A 17274-nucleotide genomic window follows, 5' to 3' on the forward strand; every position below is an offset into this window, starting at 1 on the left:
GCGGCAAATTTACGGACAGGGAGCTCACCTTGAAGAAGGGGTTCCTTCTCGCCCTGGCCGTGTCCAAAAGAGTAGGCTAACTCCATAGGCTTTCAGCGGATGTCTCCGACTCACATGGGTGGAAGGAGCTGGTTTTCAAACTCATCCCCTTCTTCATGGCAAAGACAGAACACAGCAGTAACTGAACCTTAGTTCAACGAGTTTTCCATCCTCGCCATACCCAGGACAAATGATCCGGAGGTCCTGCTGTTGTGCCCGATGAGGACGGTGTGGAAATATCTCTCAAGGACCTCTGCCCTCCACCCTGTTCATGACTACAGAGATAGTGAAGAGGGCGGTCTCGAAAAACAATCTTCTTCTGGCTCTGGTAGACGATCCGCAGGGTGTACTTGGCGAAGGGTGAACCCTCGCCAAGGTCTGCCAAGCCTCGTGACATCAGGGGCATTGGCACCTCGCTGGCCTTCAAAAGGAACATGGCAGTTGGCCAGGCGCTGAGAGCAGGCGTATGGACGAGGCAGTTGACCTTCACGGCCCACTACCTTAAGGATTGTTCCATCAGGTCTCAAAAGGGGTTCAAGCTCGGTCCCGTCATGGTCGCCTAATAGAGGATCTAAGAGCCGCCCACACACTACACAATCCATATGGAACATTGAGGGGTAAAGCGTCTCAAATCCCTATCCTATCCCTTCTACCTGCCATGGACTGCTTTGGGAAAGAAGAAAATATTATCTTGGTGAGTATTCTCTGACTACCCTATTTTTATTTACGTTTATTGTTACACTTTTCCCTGACAGGCCTTACCCCTCTCTGCGGGCCTCATACCTCTCCTACAGGGGTCTATTCCCCGCCTCCTAATACTGAGGCTCCTTTACATTGGTCCGTGGCAAGGATTCGTGTCGAAACAAATGAAAATTTCTAAAAAAAATTGTATTTTTCCTTACATACCACAGACCAATAGTTTAATTGTTCTCAATCCTTTCCCGCGGTTTACCCTACTGATAGGAACCGTGTTTTCTAGAACCAGTGTGGAATGGTTGATGTTGACCTGAGAAGGGGGTTGGGAGGGTATCGGCCTTTTGGGGGGAAAACTCTGGTCGTGGAGCTGGCACTCAAAGGTGTCTCTTAAACATTGGTTCACAGTAAGTATGTTAGGAAAAATATAAATCGCTTAGAAATTGTCATATATATATATATATATATATATATATATATATATATATATATATATATATATATATATATATATATATATATATATATAAACTAATTAGAATTTAAATAATAGTAAAATTTGAAAATAAACATGAGCAATACTACAGAGGTATCTTCCATTGAACGATTCTGATAATCGGCAACACTTGAAATTCAAACTAGTTACAAGTGAATACGGGAGTCACATTTAAGGGGAGTCATCCCAAACGTCTACACATGTACAACTTGTGGTACCAACCGTCTTCACGGTACAATTTCGTTAAAACTAGAGGTGCATAAAATTTTGGCGAGGTGGTTTTCTCTAGTACGCCAAAGACAGTAAAAGGAAGACAGGAACGTCACTTGGATTTCTGTGAGCATTTGGCCGTTTTAGTAGGGCGCATCAGCAACAGGTGACACTGCGCTTGTTGTCTGTTGCTTACTTAAGTCAGTGTTGCCAGATGAACAAATTTCACCAGCGTTCTGTTCAAACTATGATGGATGTTTTTTTTTATCAGGCATGATACATATATATGCTACACTATGAATAAAACTAAATTTAGCATTGATTAAAACGTTGCCATGTTTTTTTTTTTTTTCATTTAAGCTCATGATTAAGTTGTATTTCTATCCTTCTCAGGGGAATTTGGGACCTAACAATCTGGTATCACTAACTCAAGTCTTCAAAACAATTGTAGCACAGTAGCAGTCCGTCACCATATGTAAAACAAGACACATAAGTTGAATATATTACCCTTCAACAGTAAACTATCATTTAATGGTGCATTTTCCTCGCATTTATCGATGCAAATTTAACGTAAAGTTATATATTAAATGTATGTACGATTATAACTTGCAGAATGAGTATTTTATCAAAGTCCGAGATTATACATTAAAATGGGACCTATGCTAAGACCACTTCGAGATACCTTTATTTTACTAATTCAAGTGGAAACTCGTACCTCTGGAAATAAAAATTCCATTAAATGCCTAAAAAAAATAAGAGGCTCTTTTTTTTCTGACAATTATCTCTATATTGGATGAGGTAAATGTGACACAATAAGCCTAAGTCAATATTAGATCATCCATAACTTTTCTTCTCCCATCTTATTTTAGTCTTAGCACATATCCTCTTTCGGATGCATATCTTTCACATATTCTGTAAGTTATATTAGCAATATTATATATACATGAAATACACAGCCTAAGCTTAACTTTCGTTTTGTAAATGAACCATCAACAGGATAAATAAGCAAGAAAAAATGTAGGTATTCTAATGATCAACATGATTTAATATAGATCTATGGAAAATCATTAGACGGATAATATTAGACCAATTATTGAATATGAACTTTCTGAAATACCAAATACCAAAACCTTGTAGAGTTATTTTTAACTAATTATTAGGCCACGTCGGCAATAGATGGCGCTGCGGTGTTTTTTTTTCTTTCGTATAAGTAGGCTTTCCGGTCTTCCCTATACTGTCTTTGAGTACGCCTATAGGAAATGTTCACTATTTCTAGTGAATTGGCTTCGCAAACCGCATATATTTTGTAATTTGCTCATTGCCCAATTCTTAGCGCAAATTTATATGGTTTGGTGCATTTTCTAGTGCCTCTCTCTCTCTCTCTCTCTCTCTCTCTCTCTCTCTCTCTCTCTCTCTCTCTCTCTCTCTCTCTCTCTCTATATATATATATATATATATATATATATATATATATATATATATATATATATATATATATATATATATATATATGTGTGTGTGTGTGTGTGTGTGTGTGTGTGTTTCTGTTTTTATGTGTAGGTTACGGTGCAATCAAATTAAATATTCCAAGTTAAGTTGAACTTGTTCTACACTCTCTCTCTCTCTCTCTCTCTCTCTCTCTCTCTCTCTCTCTCTCTCTCTCTCTCTCTCTCTCTCTCTCTGTGAAATTTCTGAAACCATAGTTGTTGCTCGACTCTATGATTTCGGCGCTACTAGTTTTGTAATATTTAAAGTAGTTTTACTGAAAATATCACTGATGTTTATTTTTCATTACAAATTATTTTTCATGATAGAGTATATTCCTCATATTCGGAGTTAAAAAAGTTTGATCCTGTGTGGCAATTCTTCAATTCTTTTACAAGGCAATAAGTGAAGGTCTACGTAATTGCACTGTATGTCAGCCATATCATTTGCACTGTTACCATTGACTTTGTTGATATTAGTTCATCTTCCATGCGAAATCCATATACAAGGAGAAAACTCCTACTATCATATTTCTAGCGCATCTCGGGCCTCAGTCTAGCTCATTTATGGCTAACACAGTTAGCAACACCGCTTATAGACTGTGGTGTCATTACATCTGAAAATATGTCTTTATGAGATTGGGGGAGAAAGTGAGTAGGCTACGTTTGTGTTATAGAGGACATTTTCATGAAATTTTCATTGTGATTAGTAATATAAGAAATCACCATCTCTTACGCCTTTAGACGCAAGGGCCTCGGTTAGATTATAAGCCAGTTGTCTCTATCTTGAGCTATTAATTCAATACTTATCCATTCATCATCTCCGACTTCAAACTTCATAGTCCTCACCCATCTAGGCTTGGGTCTTCCAACTCTCCTAGTGCTTTGTGGAGCCCAGTTGAAAGTTTGGTGAACCAATCTCTGTTATAGTTTCATTTCTATAAGATATAAGAAATAATACAGTGCATTTAAGTCTGGTATAGAGTGTATCGCCATTATGCCAATTTAGTTGCGGCTACTTAGGATAATAAAAGTGCAAAATTTGTTTTACCTGTATTTTGAATGTATCTGGTGAAAAGCTTATGTTTTCCACTTAAAAATGCGATGTAGCCTAATCACTATACAATGCCAGGTTTCGTTTTCCATCAATCATCAATTTTGGTAGATAGTCACTCGGAAATTTCTTGAACTTCCTTCTTCGAACAATTTTCACAGCTGCTGAGGGCCGTAATTACATATACCTATACATTTCTTTTTTTTTTTTTATAGAAAAGGGAATCTTTGGCTAATCTTAAATGACAGAAATACAGTAAAAAGCAGCTTTCATTTTTTCTTTTTATTAAACCTTTGAATTATTTATGTTTTTCATATAATGTATATCAAATTCCATATTAATCTTGACAACATGTGTTTTCCTGTTAATCTTTTTAGCGCCTACAAAAAAATTTCAGCAGATCCTCATCTTTCGCAGAAATAAATGTGGCAAAACTGAGCCAGACTGCGTAGTGACTGTGACTGCGGATTCCTAGACGCTGTCACCATAGTGGCTGTGTTTGTCCCTCTCTCTGTCGTAATTAGGCCAAAGTGAAAATTATGATATTAGGTAAGTGGGTTTACGTATAGGGCTAATATGCCATTTGAATAGGAAAATTGGACACGACACACGAGTTGGATCCACCGTCGTATGGTTTTAATAGAAAAAAAATGTGGTAAAAAATGCTAAAATGGAGCTAGACAGCCGTGTTTTTTCTTTGCTGTCAATGTGTTTTTGAACGTGGAATATCGCGTTTCCATGTTTGAAGCGAAATCATATCACGGTAGTTTAGATTATTTATTTACAATTCCTCATTTAGTCATTGAAATATGTATATACTATACAAGTCCAGTTTTTAGCGTGAATCTCTGGTAGCCTACTAGTAGCCTTGATCTTTCCCAGTTCTGTATGTGGCACTCCTACGCAACGAACGAGGCTGTTAATGCCCCCTCTTATCTCTTCCCGTTGGTGTGCAGTGCCATCACTGCCCCTCACGAGATGCACTACAGGCAATACCCAAGTGCCGTTGTTGCGTTCCTTCAACATGTTTCATGTCTTACTTTGGTATTTGTTTACCAGACCACTCTCTCCATATACTGCCAAATTATTCAAAGCTATTGTTTTCTTCCATTAATTTTTCACAATTTTAAACAATTCGCCACATGGGAAACAAGATGAAATTTAAAAAAGAAAAAACTATAGAATTATAAAAGAAACTAGCCTAGTTTCCTCACTAAACAACATGAAACTGACATGAAATTAAATGTATTCACATCCTCTTGACACTTCTTGGCAAATCTCTCACATATAAGTAACTTTAGATGCAAGTGATCAGCTTCCCCATAATAGATTTTTCTTTAATTTTCCACTTTCGCTTGGTATTAGAATGTGGCTGCCATTTGTAATTTTATATGCATTTTTGTGCTCTAAAACACTATTTCACCAGGGAAGCCAAACCCGGAGTATGAGCTTGCTAAAGGTTCCCCCAACTAGCCTAACCTAGTATGTGTCTTTACCTACTGGGTGACCTCTCCTGTGACGCCTCCTAGGGCAATGTGTCCTTGCCTTATTGTTTGGAGGTATGTAACCAATGTTATCCATTATCCTACTCTCTAATTATGACTACTTGTTTAATTTTATATCCTGACAGTGTTAATGGTAATATATACCAGGTCATTTGGTAATTCTATTCAATAGCTCCTTCACTAATAATTTTGAAATTTTTTTCTTCCTGGTGAATTACTTGGTGCTTTATCTAAAGGTGACTTTTTTTTTTTTTTTTTTTTTTTTTTTTTTTTTTTTTTTTTTTTTTTTTAGGAGGAACAGTATTTTTACCCTATTTGTTAACCTTTCCAATCTTGGGGGACCTCCAGTGGGAAACCTGGGTTTCTTGGTGGGGAATGAATTAGAGAATGCATTTTAATATGCAAATAATGGCACATGTAGAATTAGCAATAAACAAGGTCATCATCTAAGCTAAACAAACCACCTAACCTAACCTAGTAGCCGTATCCTTACCTAGCGGGGGTTGCTTCGTCCCCCCCCCCCCTCTGCTACCCCTCCCTTACACAGCCCTATTAGATATAAAATAGCCTAAAACCCATTGTGTATTTAGTTAGGTTGGAGGGTAAAAGTGAGCTGCACCTTTCCGACTCGATACCCAGTGCACAATAACCTCACGAATGAATGAGCACCAATTATTTTTAGTTTTGTGAGAAATTCTGAACTCATTTTTAACAAATTTATAACTAAATTAACACCAATGTAATTCCATACAATTAACAAATTAGATTCTATATTTAAATGAGACTTTTCAAACCAAGTTCCCTTGAAAATGGATGCATAAAAACTACACCTTTTTTCACTTTTAGTAACACTGTGATCTTGGTAGTATATTATTTCTTTCGATGTTAACACAATACTGCAAAACAAAATCTTTATAATTTAGATAACAATTGAAACAAGAACTTGGGAGAGTATCCACTGAAATTGAGGTCAAAGTAAATGTTAAATGAGAAATTGCACCAGAAGTTGAAGGTTCGCATGCCTCCATGGCTCTCAAGAGACTGAAAAATTAACAGTGGAAATTGTGTGAAAAGTGTCAGTTTCCTAGTAAAACTGTGACCTGGTTGGGTATTCAAGTCACATTTTGTTAAAATGCTAGTCCCAAGTAAAATGTGGATAATTATCATTGGTTAAAAACTATGATGTTTAGCTGACATCTTGCTATGTAGAGAAGAGGAATTTGAGAGTTATGAAGTCGAGGGACTTAGTTTTTTCAGGTGGGTCAAATTTAATTTTGATTTTTAAACCACTTCTAGAGCTAGCGCCCCTTAGATTTATATATCCAACGAAATCTTGGACTTCAATCTTTTTAGTGAAAGTACTTACATTTGATAACTTGCTGGCAGAGCTATTGTATAGGATTACCAGTCATTTATATGCTGTAACCTAACCTTACCCAACTAACATAGTTTAGAGGACTGTGTCCGGCTCACTTAGTGGGGTAGGCTTAACCCCCCTCCCCCCATGACCTCGCCCCACTTTTCCTAATACAGTACGACCCACTTTTCAACATTCCATTTAGGCCTATGTCTGTTCTTGTTTTTATTCATCTTGCTGTCTCACCTCTTTTAACTTTTAAATCATATTGCTATTGTGAGATGATCTATTACTGAAATTACACTCTGGCACTGATCAGCTCCTCAGAGGAGAACACAAATGTCTTCCTGTTAAAAAATCTTAAATTGTGAATACTTGTTTGCTTATGCAGGGTGCCATTTGTCATTTAAAGGGATTTTTTTCCCTTTTGATGTAGGTAGCTGCAAGCAAAATCTTTCAAATAAATATACTTGGCAAAAGGAGTTTTTACAAAATAGACAGCCAATGTTAAACTGAATGATCTGGTGGTGAAATTTGGGAGGAGTCACATAACATCCCATGTAAGAAGGCAAGAGAATTTAGGCAGTGTTAGTGGAAAACTACAGTAGGTAATGATTGCATGATACAGTAGAAAGCACTGCCAAGATTGCATGTGCAATCAGCCATTATTTACCTTCCCAAGCATAACAATTAACTCAGAATATGATAGTACTTATTTGATCCTTAGATTTTTAAATATTAAACTTAGCCGGTGAATATATAATAGCTGACGTCTCGGACGGCTCGACAGAAAAAACACTAAAACTCGCTAGCGATCGCTATGAAGGTTGCGAGTGTGCCCACCAGTGCCAACTATCGGCCACATACCGCATATACATGTAAACAGCTCCAGTTCTTCTCTGTCGGTCTTGTCGACAAGTTGATTCCATTACTCGCTGTTGACCTGGAGTTTTTTGTCATTCTTGGTGAAGTACTTCTTTTTGGTTTTGAGCTTTCGCAGTGCAGGTGTTTTTATCTTCAATTAAAACTCTTGAACTCTTTTTTTAGATAGATTTTATTGTTGATGACTTTGGATTGTTTTTGGATTTTCTTTGACTTTTCAAAATGGCTGACCCTTCTCCAATTCCTAAATTTCGTAAATGTAATGCTAGGGATTGTAACAAACGTCTTCCAAAGGCCTCTCTCGACCCACATACCGTGTGTTCTAATTGCCGGGGTAAAACCTGTCAATTAGGAGATCGGTGTGATGAGTGCGTGGTACTTTCGGAATTCGACTGGCTAGAGTTTGATAAGTATTCTCGTAAGCTAGAGAGAGATAGGGTGAGGAGAAGTTCCTCTAGATCATTAGAATTTTCCTCCTCCCATGCCCCTGAACCTAATCCTTCCCCAGTAGTAGTTGTGCCTGAACCCTGTACTAGCACTCATGAACCATCAATGCGGGATATGTTGCGTGCCATTCAAGCATTGGGCGAGAGAGTTGAATCTTTGGCTACGGACCGTAATCAACTCATGGCGGATGTAAAAGTGTTAAAGTGTCAGAGTGCCACATTAGAAAATCGTGGGGATAAAGTGATTAGTGCGCAAAGTGTTATCAGTGTTGCGACCGAGGGTTCGTCTTTTCGTGCTTGTCATTCGCCTAGTCCGAGACCTCTTGCAAGCTCCCATGCACCAGGGAGAAGTAATGTCGTAGGACTTATGGGGACGAGAGGCTTTAACCAACGAACAAACGTTCCCTCTATGGTTTCGGGCGTGTCTCGTCAAGACCGCCCCTACCATAAGACGAGCGAGGCGGTTTTCTCCTCGTCATCCGAAGGCTTCTCGCGTAAGAAACCGTGGAGCAAGGTTTCGAGACCCTTAAAGCGGAAGTCAGTCCCTTCAGGACAGGTACAGCGTCCTGGTTGTAGCCATTGGGACAGCTCTGACCCTGTGCAGTCATCGGAAGACTGCTCGCCGCCTAAACAGAAGCGTAACACGGGCTCCGAGAGTCTTAGTTTAGGCAATGTTTTGCAGTCACAGACGTTACCATCGTCTCAACCCGCACCCACTCCCGTTGATCCTAAATGGGTTGTCCTGCAGGATATGCAGAATAAGCTTGCCTCTCTTATGGAGGAGTATACTGCTGAGCAGGTTCACGATGATCCTCGCCGTTGCACTGATCGAGATCCTGGCCGTCAGCCGACCAAACGAGCCTTTGCTCGTCCTGTTGATGTTGACGTTACAAAGTCACGTCAATCACGTGACTTAGAGCCTCACTCGATGCAGTCCCATGTTGACTTTCAGCCGCTTGTGGACGTTCAGCCGCTGCCGCATGCTCGTGTTGACGTTCAGGACGTTCTCCAACCAGCTAAGTTGACTTGTTTTGACATTGAGCGTCAAGCACCGCAGTCAAGAGTTGTTTTAACTGCTCAATCTAGGCAGTCAAGGCAGTCTCGAGTTGACGTCAAGCGTCCTCCCGCTCCTGTTGTTGTTGCTAGTCAGTCCGTTAAGCAGTTACATGACGTAGCGTCCTGGACTGCTACTGATGCTCCTTTGCGTGTGGACTCTGCTTGTCAAGCATTGCCACCAAGGCAGGTCTCTCCCTTGCTTGAGACTCATCAGTTTTCGGACGAGGTTCCTTCAGATGAGGATGTTGCTGATCCTCCTCCTAATGATAATCCTTTGGACGTTTTATCTGATGTAGAAGATCCTAAGGCTGTACAGCCTTCGATGGATTTTAAGATCATGATGATTTTCAAGGATCTTTTCCCAGATCATTTTGTTACTGTTGCTCCTCGTTCGCCTCCGTCTGAGTTTGCGCTAGGCTTAGCTGCTACCAAGCCTGCCTTTACTAAGCTAGTGCTTTCTCGCTCTTCTAAGAGGGCTTTACGTCTTCTAGGCGACTGGTTGGTTACCAGGAGGAGTTTGGGGAAGACGGCCTTTGCCTTCCCACCTTTTAAGCTTGCTTCTAGATCGAGCGTCTGGTATGACACGGGAGAAGTTCACGGCTTGGGAGTCCCTGCCTCTGCCCAGGGTGACTTCTCAAGCCTCGTAGACTCTCCCCGTCGCCTGGCCATGAGACGCTCGAAAATTTGTTGGTCCTCCTCGGACCTTGACCATCTCCTTAAAGGCGTATACAGGGCCTTTGAAGTTTTTAACTTTCTAGTTTGGTCTTTAGGAGCATTAAGTAGGAAGATCTCGTCTGCTGACCAAGATGTATCCTTACTTATTATGTCCTGTATGGACAAAGCCATCCGCGATGGCTCCAATGAGCTCGCCTCCACCTTTACGTCGGGAGTCTTGAAGAAGAGAGAAACCCTTTGCTCTTTCCTTTCAGCAGGAGTTACTCCCTGTCAAAGATCGGAACTGCTTTTTGCTCCCTTATCGGCTGCCTTGTTTCCACAACAGCTGATTAAGGACATTGCTGCTTCTCTTGTGCAGAAGGACACACATGACCTGATGGCTTCTTCTGCTCGCAAGGGAGCTCCTTCTTCATCCTTTGATGTGAGACCCAGAATCGAGACTCCTGCGTCTAGGTTTATCCCGCCCTTTCGTGGCAGAGCTCCCAGCAGGGGAGGCTCTCGTGCCGAGGGAAAGAGAGGTAAGAAGAGAGGAGCCAAGTCCTCCCGTGGCAGAGTCTGACTGCCCACGTCCTCAGACAGCGGTAGGGGCCAGACTGAACAACTTCTGGCAGGCCTGGGAGAAGAGGGGTGCAGACCAAGAGTCTGTTCTGTTGCTCAAGGAGGGGTACAAAATACCTTTTGTACGCAGACCTCCTCTAGTAACAGTTCCCATAGACCTCTCTCCCAGGTATCGAGAGGAGTCAGAGAGACAAGCTCTACATCACGAAGTGTCTCTGTTGCTAGAGAAAGGAGCGGTGGTGAAAGTCTCGGACCTTCAATCACCGGGGTTTTACAACCGTCTCTTCCTAGTCCCGAAGCATACAGGAGGTTGGAGGCCAGTGCTAGACGTCAGTGCGCTCAACTTTTTTGTTACGAAAACAAAATTTACGATGGAGACCACGAAGTCCGTCTTAGCAGCGGTCAGAGAGGGAGACTGGATGGTCTCTCTCGACCTGCGAGATGCGTACTTCCACATTCCTATACACCCGGATTCCCAACCGTTTCTGAGGTTTGTTTACAGGAATGTGGTGTACCAGTTTCGAGCACTGTGCTTCGGCCTCAGTCCTGCTCCTCTCGTGTTTACGAGGCTCATGAGGAATGTGGCAAAATTCCTTCATCTATCAGGAATTCGAGCCTCCCTGTACTTGGACGACTGGCTTCTCAGAGCATCGTCCAGCCATCGCTGTCTGCAGGATCTACATTGGACGTTGGGTCTGGCGAAGGAGTTGGGACTTTTGGTCAACTTAGAAAAGTCCCAACTGATTCCATCCCAGACGATTCTATATTTGGGGATGGAGATTCGCAGTCTAGTTTTTCGGGCTTTTCCGTCTGCCACCCGAATAGAACAAGCCCTGCTCAAAGTCCGACTCATGCTGAAAAGAGAATGTTGTTCAGTAAGGAGTTGGATGAGTCTCGTAGGGACTCTGTCATTCCTGAAGCAGTTTGTCTCGCTAGGGAGACTTCACCTTCGCCCTCTCCAGTTCCATTTAGACTCTCACTGAAACAAGAGCAAGACTTTAGAGGCTGTATCAATCCCGGTCTCCGAACCAGTAAAAGCATGCCTGAACTGGTGGAACAGCAACATCAGTCTGAGAGAGGGTCTGTCCCTAGCAGTCAAGAACCCAAACCACGTTTTGTTCTCAGACGCGTTGGATTTGTGTTGGGGTGCGACTCTGGACGGTCGGGAATGCTCGGGTCTTTGGACCTCAGTTCAGAAGAGCATGCACATCAACGGCAAGGAGCTATTAACAGTCCACTTGGCCTTGATGAATTTCGAGAGCATTCTTCGAAACAAAGTGGTAGAGGTCAATTCAGACAACACCACAGCTTTGGCGTACATCTCCAAGCAAGGAGGCACTCACTCCCACACGCTGTACGTGATCGCAAGGGACCTCCTCATATGGTAAAAAAATCGAGGCATCTCCCTGTTGACAAGATTCATCCAGGGGGACTTGAACGTCTTGGCAGACTGTCTCAGTCGGAGAGGTCAGGTGATCCCCACGGAATGGACCCTCCACAAGGACGTGTGCAAGAGTCTTTGGGCGACTTGGGGTCAACCCACCATAGACCTCTTTGCCACCTCGTTGACCAAAAGGCTCCCAATCTATTGCTCACCAGTCCCAGATCCAGAGGCGATCCACATAGACGCGTTTCTACTGGACTGGTCTCACCTGGACTTGTATGCATTCCCACCATTCAAGATAGCCAACAAGGTACTACAGAAGTTCACCTCTCACGAAGGGACAATGTTGACGTTGGTTGCTCCCCTCTGGCCCGCGAGAGAGTGGTTCACAGAGGTACTTCAATGGCTGGTAGACATTCCAAGGAGTCTTCCTCTAAGGGTAGATCTCATACGACAGCCTCACGTAAAGGATCTTCATCAAAGCCTCCCCGCGCTTCGTCTGACTGCCTTCAGACTATCGATAGACTCTCAAGAGCTCGAGGCTTTTCGAAGGAGGCAGCCAGAGCGATTGTGAGAGCTAGGAGAGCTTCTACCACCAAAGTATACCAGTCGAAGTGGGAAGTCTTTCGAGACTGGTGCAAGTCAGCATCTGTGTCCTCTTCCAGTACCTCTGTAGCCCAAGTCGCAGATTTTCTCTTACATCTGAGAAATGTTCGCTCCCTCTCAGCACCCACTATTAAGGGCTACAGGAGTATGTTGGCTTCGGTCTTTCGACATAGAGGCTTAGATCTTTCCAATAATAAAGATCTCCAAGATCTCCTTAAGTCTTTCGAGACCTCTAAGGAACATCGTATGGCAACTCCTGGATGGAACTTAGACGTGGTCCTAAGGTTCCTGATGTCAGACAGGTTTGAGCCATTACATTTAGCCTCCCTGAAGAATCTCACCCTCAAGACACTTTTCTTAGTGTGCTTGGCTTCGGCTAAAAGGGTCAGTGAGATTCATGCCTTCAGTAAGAACATCGGCTTTTCCACAGATAAAGCCACATGTTCACTTCAGCTTGGTTTCCTGGCCAAAAATGAACTGCCTTCTCGTCCTTGGCCTAAGTCATTTGATATACCTTGCCTGTCAGAGATCGTAGGCAACGAACTTGAAAGAGTACTGTGTCCAGTTAGAGCTCTTAAGTTCTACTTAGCTCGTACTAAGTCCTTACGAGGTGGATCTGAGGCCTTATGGTGCTCAGTTAAGAAGCCATCATTGCCTATGTCAAAGAATGCTTTGTCATATTTTATCAGATTTTTAATCCGAGAGGCTCATTCTCACTTGAGTGAAAAAGACCGTTGCTTGCTTAAGGTTAAGACACACGAAGTAAGAGCTATAGCAACTTCCGTGGCCTTTAAGCAAAATAGATCTCTGCGAAGTATTATGGACGCGACCTTTTGGAGAAGCAAGTCGGTATTCGCGTCATTTTACTTAAAAGATGTCCAGACTCTTTATGAGGACTGCTACACACTGGGTCCATTCGTTGCAGCGAGTGCAGTAGTGGGTGAGGGTTCTACCACTACATTCCCTTAATTCCAATATCCTTATAATCTGTCTCTTGAAATGTTTTTAATCTTGTTTTTGCGTTGTACGGAAGGCTAAGAAGCCTTTCGCATCCTGGTTGATTTGGCAGGTGGTCAAATGTCATTTCTTGAGAGCGCCCAGATTAGGTCCTGTTGTATGGGTTGCTGCCCTTGATACTTCACCTCCTGGGAGTCTTTCAGCATCCTAAGAGGATGGCTGGGCTTCGTGAGGAAAGCAGACTAACAAGGCAGAGTAATCGTCAAAGTCAGCTTCCTTACCAGGTACCTATATTTATTTGGGTTTTGTTATATTATAACTGTCAAAAACTCTAAGCATATACGCCGTAAACTGTATTAATACTGGTCTCTACCCACCACCATGGGTGTGAATCAGCTATTATATATTCACCGGCTAAGTTTAATATTTAAAAATGATATTTTGATTATAAAATAAATTTTTTAATATACTTACCCGGTGAATATATAAATTAAAGGGCCCCCCTTCCTCCCCGATAGAGACCCAGCGGGATGAAAAGAACTGGAGCTGTTTACATGTATATGCGGTATCTGGCCGATAGTTGGCGCTGGTGGGCACACCCGCAACCTTCATAGCGATCGCTCGCGAGTTTTTGTGTTTTTTCTGTCGAGCCGTCTGAGACGTCAGCTATTATATATTCACCGGGTAAGTATATTCAAAAATTTATTCTATAATCAAAATATCATATTTAAGTTATAATTTGTAAATACAACAGTACACTACTCTTCATTTTATTGGTGACTGTGTAAGGTATTTCTAGCATCCCCTTCATATTCTATACACTATAATATATACAAACCTTTTCGCTATTTACATTGGAGATATATTTCTGTGACAGTTGAAACCAGCCATAAGATTTTTAAGTGAGGTGTAACTATCCACCGTTAGTTAGCAGGTGGTACTTGCCACCTCGTTCACACTCGCACTAGTAACAATACTCCACGTTATTTTGGCTCATGAGTGAATAGACATTCCGTCTCTATCCCCGTTAACCTGTAATAAACTGAATTTGACTCCGTAGAGGATGATTAAGTAGATAAATGTTCATCTGACCTTGGACTTACCTTAGGTGTGTACACCATCGCCTCTAGCGAGGCGGCATCATCCTCCACCAGGGGACCTTCTTTCGTTGCCACTCCAACCTTCTTAGGGAGGTTCGGGTCTCCTCATTCATGGAATGACTTTTGAGAGTAATACAGTTAGAGACAAACCAGGAGCGCTCTCAACCTCAGCAGGGCTTGACCATGGTCGTCCCCTTCAAGACTAGAGGTAATGCACCAATAGAGTTCTTGTGCCCTTTGTTTCAACACATTCTGCTTCTACTCGCCTTTGTTCTTGTTGTTCCAGCGTAGGAATGAGAGCAGTTGCAGACTATTTCCCCTCGAAGTTTCCAGTCCGGGAATTTTTTTAGTGAACCCAGACCTACAACTAGAGCTTAAGCTCATTGATGGTAAGCAGTGTGTGCTGCTCAGAGGTTCGCCTCCAGGTGTTGGTCAGCCTTAGCATGCCCAGGAAGGACTCCCTTTGCCAACTGCAATTGTAGGGCAGCCATCCCATTCTTGAGAAGACTCTTTGCCCCTCCTGGCAGTGTTGGGTAATTATCTCGTTCATGGGAAAGGTGCCCTTCATCAGAGTTGTCCCCCCCCCCCTCCCACAGTGGCCTTTCATAAGCGTGTGCTCAATTCATCGATGCCTTGCTATTGCTCTTCAGAGCATAGCGTCTTGGAGCTAGACGATGAAGTGGTTAGGTTGCTGCTCGCAGCTCCCACCCTTCATTGTTGTACCCTCGGGGTACAAGATGGTGATGTGTACGGTCACTGCCTCTCCCATCGTGTCCTCAGGGTACAAAGTGTCTCAAGTAATTTCCCTTTCTGGGTCATTGCTGTCTGTTGGCCACTTGTGGTCGCTACCTCTCCCATCTGCGAGTCTTGCAGGCTATAACTCTTTGGGATTATTGTCTGCACCGTGCTCATTGGGCACAACAAAGCTCATAGAGTTTTGTGAGGCCAGGCTCTTGGGGACCTCTGCCTCATGGTTTCAACCTCTCAAGAGGGAGAACCTACTGTTCTTCTAATTCATCCCAGCCTTATTATTCTCTTTGTTAGTAAATACCTCCTCTGATAGGAGTTTATAAGTATCGAGCTTCATGACGTGTTAACTTATGTTAGCAGACTCGGTCTCGCAGAGAAGTCATGCACAGTGTTGTGTACTCATCCACTGAGTGCTAGCGATGTGGTTGGGAGACCTCCTCTGCCTGACGAAGGTATGCATGTAACCCAGATTGCTCACCATAGTGCTCATAGTGAGTTGGTGGTGGTGGGTTCCTACACGCCAGTGCACATAGCTTCAGCTTCTCTGTTGTGCTTGCCAGTGCTCGCCTCAACAAGCTATGAGTTCGCAAGACTTTCCTTGCCAACCTCCTCTGGGAACCTGGCTAGTGTTTGTGTTCTCTGCATACTTGGGCAGATAAACTCATGCATGTGGGACTATTATTTTTCATGAGAGAGAGACCACCCAACACTAAGCGTAGCTAGGTGCTCAGGCAAAGCTCAGGCAAACATCCCTCTGATGAATTCTATGCAACTACAGATGCTCGATAATGCCCCCATGATAAAGGGCAGGTACGAGTTACTGCCGTTGCGCATGCGCGCTTGCCCAAGACAAAACCCTCAGGAGTTATTGCCGTAAATGGGAATGCCTACCGACTGCTTGCAGCTGCCGCTTGCCACCATTGTGCCCCGGGGCGCAACGAGTTTTGGGAGCACAGTGAGTCTGGTTAGGCATAATCCTGCAAGATTATTGCTGCAGATAGGAATGCTTTCTGACTGCTTGCAGCTGCCACATTCCACTGTTGTTCGGAAGGCAACGAGTCTCATAAGACACAATCTTTTGGGACTACCATCTCTGGCTTCTCTTCCCTATGTAATAGAGAGCTCATTGGAACACTTGCCTGGTGTCGGCCTTTGACCAGTTGCAATCTCTCCTCACCCCTTCTCGCCCTCAGGGCACAACAGTCTAGTGAGACAACCCTTCAATTTTAGTTTCTTAAACCTCTATTCCCAAAGTGATAGAGTCGTATTGTGCTTAGTTTTATGAATGATAGCAAGCAAGTATTCGCTTACAGGGACGTTTGTCCCACACACAAGGTGGGTGGGCAGACACCTACTACTGACGAAGGTCTGATTGCTTTGCTATTTTTTTGTACTTTTTGTGGGTTTTACGCATGCTCACAAACATGTTCACAGTGCTACGAATCGTCAACGATCAATTCCTTTGAGCCCATAATGTTGCGCTTCATCACACACTTTATTCCTGCAAGTAACTTCATGAGCTCCATGAGGGTGCTCATACATGGAAACATGTTCATGATGCTCAGGCCCGTTTTTGAGCACTTATCCAGAGTCAGAGACACACAACTGCATGCAGGCAAACAAGCTGTTACTGCCGCCAACAAAGGCAGTTCGCTTCGCTAGTTGCATGTGTTACTCCCATGGCCGGATGCACACTCGTGAGGGATAGTAAGGACTACGTACCATCATACAATTTGGAACCTCATTCTAATAAATCATCAGATCTCTTCCTAATTCGATGGTTGTATTCCTTGGGAGGGAGTCAAGTTATTCATGACCCTCTTACCTTCCCGTAACCAGACATAGGTAGTCTGCCCTCGAGTAGACTCCTCCTTCATTGCAGACAGTTCCTCCCCAACATCTCCGGATTGTTCGTCTAAGTATTGAAAGTACTTCTTTCTGATGAGGAGTCTTTTTCTAGAAGGGCATCGACAGATTGGTTAATGATCCTGATAGCTCCGCGGTGCCAGCAAATGCAATAGC

At 42.9% G+C, this 17274-nt stretch overlaps 1 long non-coding RNA gene across 1 annotated transcript in view; it reads left to right on the forward strand.

Moving 5' to 3' along the window:
- Nucleotides 1–4422: 4422 nt before the first annotated feature.
- LOC137649682 (uncharacterized) overlaps nt 4423–17274 on the forward strand; it is an 80246-nt gene continuing 67394 nt past the window's right edge. The window contains exon 1 of the long non-coding RNA XR_011045819.1: nt 4423–4525. This is a non-coding gene — a long non-coding RNA (uncharacterized lncRNA). The remainder of the gene's footprint in view (nt 4526–17274) is intronic.

Source organism: Palaemon carinicauda, chromosome 11 (genome assembly GCF_036898095.1).
Source record: "Palaemon carinicauda isolate YSFRI2023 chromosome 11, ASM3689809v2, whole genome shotgun sequence".
In the NCBI taxonomy this organism is placed as follows: Eukaryota; Metazoa; Arthropoda; class Malacostraca; order Decapoda; family Palaemonidae; genus Palaemon; species Palaemon carinicauda.